The following is a 4,000-nucleotide window of genomic DNA, read 5'->3' as shown; positions in this document are numbered from 1 at the left end:
AAAAAAAAAAAAAAAAAGAAAGAAAACAAAATAAACTATCATCTCACACCTGTTAGACTAGTTACTACCAGTGAAGGGTAACAAATACTGAAAGATGTGGGGTAAAGGAAATCCTGCACCATCGGTGGGAATCTGAATTAAGATAGCCATTATAGAAAACAGATTGGTGTTCATGAAAAAAATAAAAATAGAACCACCTTAAGACCTTACAATCTTGCATCTGATATATTTCTAAAGGTTGTGATACTAGTATATTGAAGAGGCGTGTGCATTTCCATGTCCCCTGCAACATTATTCACAACTGCTAAGATGTGGAATCAAGTGTCCATGAATGGATGAACAGATAGATAAAACACAATATTATATTATATATATATTCTGTATATGTTGCATATATATTTATTGTGTATGTATATGTATATGTATGCATTGCATGGTAATTACAGTAAATAATATATTATATATTTAAAATTTATTGAAAGTAAATTTCACACCCCAAAAAACATATGTAGTAACTGTGTGAGAGTAATTAGGTTGATAATAGTAACTATTTATACATGTCAATTTACAACGTTGTACACTTTAAATATTTACAATTTTTATCTGTCAGTTATATGTCAATAAACCTAGGAGGAAAATCCAAGGACACTGTGGCCTAATGGCAGAGCTCCACTTTATGGGTAGAGGGGTTTTCATTGAATATTACTTTAAAGTGTTTCCTGCATTTTAGTATGTGATACATCGTGTTTCAGTTTGCAAGATACTTACAAATATTGGCCTTTAGAAATTCTGCTTTTTTAGTGTTTTTGTGTAGCAACTTGGAGAGCTTGATGATTAGTCAAAAGATGTAACTTCACATTATTTGGATAATCTTTACTCTTAAGATTAGAAAAAAACAGCATATTTTTTGCTTGGAGGCAATTACATGAATTAATGGACTCAAAGATTCTTGTGAAATTTTTATGGGTGTTGGAACCACATTTATTCATGAAAAAGATGAGAAATACAATATGGTGAACCAAAGTGACACATTATTTACCATTTCAATGTGCTCAGTGACATAGCTTCAGTAATTTTTCACTTATGCTGTTTGCAGACCTTCCCTTCCTTGATGTAACTCTAGCGTTCTAGGGAAAAACCATTTATGTTAAAGGTGACATTGCTCTCTCTTTTGGAACATGTACTTGGCAAGGAACTCACTAGCCAGACAGGTGTTTATGTCACTGTGAAATGGCAGTTGCTAAATTTTTGTTTCTGCTTGTGAGAATAACATAAGCTATTTGATATTAATAAGCAGCAACATAACTTCTTATAACCCTTCCTATTATTAGCCATTATTTCAAGGATAACTTAGTATTGCTGTATCCTTGATAAAAACTTAAAATGGCATGAGTTCATATCTAACCTGAGATGCATATATGGATGACACTGAAATAATTGGAGCCTTTTATGAAAGACAAAATTATTAAATAACCTATGAAGTAGTTGATCTCTCTCTCTCTCTCTCTCTCTCTCTCTCTCTCTCTCACACACACACACACACACACACACACACACACATGTTTAGGAAGCAAAAAATTCAGAGGGATAACTGAAAGTTAGCAAGAAAAGTGAGAGGTTTATGGATAAGTAAAAATAATATACATAGTTGGTGGCGCATGCCTGCATTCCCAGCACTCGGGAGGCTGAGGCAGGAGGATCACTGGGAGTTCAAGACCAGCCTGAGCTACAAAGTGAACTCAAGCCCAGCCTAAATGGCATAGTAAGATTCTGTCTCAAAAAGCCAAAAAAGAAAAAAAAGATATACATAGAATCTGAAACAAAGGAGTTAGAGGGATAAATGCAAGTACTATCATTCCACAGAAATCTGCACCAGAGGCAAAACAAGATAAAAATATGAACCTATCTCCACAGTTAAGACAAACTGGAAATGTCAGCCTCTCCAAGGAAAATAAGAGGTATGACTAGGGGAGAAGCTAATATCAGTTTTAAATGGCAATGGCACACTAGAGTGGAAAACTTGGACAGAGCTGGAGAAAAGCTTCATAGCTCTTCAGAATGCTCCGCCCAGAAATGAGGACCCTGGAGCACAGCGAGGCTCCATGAGTCGCCTAGGGAATGACACTCTCGGGACCATGTTTCTTGGGCTGTGTTTCATACTGAGGTGCCTTGTCCATGTCTCATGGACAATAACTAAGACAGCAGGGATTTGTCGGTGTTTCAGGCACCCATGACACAGGCAAGCTAGAAGTCAAGATTATACTCAAAGGGTGGAGAACAAAAGTTTGAAGCAGGGTCTAGGAAATGCTTCTTTAGCACCAGGTTCTTAGGATGGAAGACATCATGGAAAAAGTGTTTGGGTAAGAACAATTAGCCAAAACCTCCAGCAGTAAGACTGTATAACCACAGGATCTGTAGGAAGTTCCTGGCGCATGGAAGCCCCATGTAGAACTCGAAGTTTGAGTGACTCCAGTTATGGGTCTCATAGTGAAGGTGCTCCATGTACCTGTAATATACCTAAGAAATTTTAAATGATCCTTTTCAGGGCTGGCCAATGTGTTACAGGGTTAGGTCAGATGTGTCAATGGCCTTGGTCACTCTGACTGGAGATTTAGAAATTAGCTTGGTAAGCTTGAGGACTCTAAATGCAACCTCAACTAAAGTCAGAAAAGATTCTGGGACATAGTTAATTCAGTAAGCTCATTAGAAGAAGCCAGCCCTGACTATTCTGAGATCTGAGGGCTTCTCAGAGGAAAGTGGAATGATGATGGTCATGAATAGACAGTGACTCCAGGGATTGGCTCTGACTCTCCAGGGACTATGTTGGGCTACCGTGCCCACTCATGGGTTGCAGAATATCTTTTGATTTTTTTTTTTTTTTTTTTTTTTTTTTTTTTTTTTTTTTTTTTTTTTTTTTTTTTTTTTTTTTTTTTTTTTTTTGGTTTTTCTCCGGTACCAGGAACCGAACTCACGACCTTGCGCTTGCCAGGCAAGCGCTTTGCCGCTGAGCTAAATCCCCAGCCCCCAGAATATCTTTTGTAACCTCAAATGAAATTTTCTTTGTGAGCGTGGCTGAAAGGGAGCCTCTTGGTCTGCTTAGCATTTCTCCGCAAGCTTTCTTGGGCTGGATCCCCTATTTCATCCACCAGCCTTTTGCTAGAGGGAGCTCTCAGAGTGGCCTGAAAAGCACATTGCTTAATGAATTGTGGGAGGCTCAAAGGACTGGTTACGGCTGCTGTCAAAGGGCTTATTAAAGTGGTGATTTCAGGGGCAGCATACCAAGTGGTTAGTGCACTCAAACTTCACTTTGACACTCACTAGTTCTGAGATCTTGGGCAAGTATTAGTTCTGTGAGCTCCAAATCTCAGTTATTCCAACTGTAAAATGGATATAATAAAATTCCTTCCATCGTGGGATTCTGGAGGTTATTAAATTAGGTGGTGCATAATAACTGCTTAACACTGCAGAAGAACACTTTGGAAAAACTTGTGAAATTAAATGTTTCTATTGTGATTTTTGGTGAGTGAGGGTCTGGACTTGACAAGTCCTTTGGAATTCTGAGCCCTGGAGTGCAGTGGATCTTAAGCAGTGACTTGGCTTCTCAAAATATAACAAGAGAATCTTTCCAAGGGGTATTAACTAGCCTTTTGCTGTTATTGTTGTTGCTGCTGAAACAAAATACCTGACACCCACATCCTTAAAGGAGGAGAGGTTTAATTTGGCTCACAGTTTCAGAGATTTCAGTCCATGGGAAGCTGGCTCCAAGATCGAAACATTGTGGCCGAAGAGCACGGTGGAGCAAAACTGCTCACTTAATGGCAGCTGGGAAGCAGAGCTCAGGGGAAGAATCATAAGAGAAGAAAGGGCCATGGACCCTACAACGTCGAAACTCTGTGCCCCGCCTAGACATACCCAGAAGAGTTCTTCACTCAGGGAAACCCAGTAACTCAAATCTCCATGAATTCAGAAGGAAGAAGATGAACATAAGAAGTGAGTCCAG

Source organism: Chinchilla lanigera, unplaced genomic scaffold (genome assembly GCF_000276665.1).
Source record: "Chinchilla lanigera isolate Chin_1 unplaced genomic scaffold, ChiLan1.0 scaffold00007, whole genome shotgun sequence".
Classification (NCBI taxonomy): Eukaryota; Metazoa; Chordata; class Mammalia; order Rodentia; family Chinchillidae; genus Chinchilla; species Chinchilla lanigera.
Note: the sequence above shows the minus strand (reverse complement) of the source record.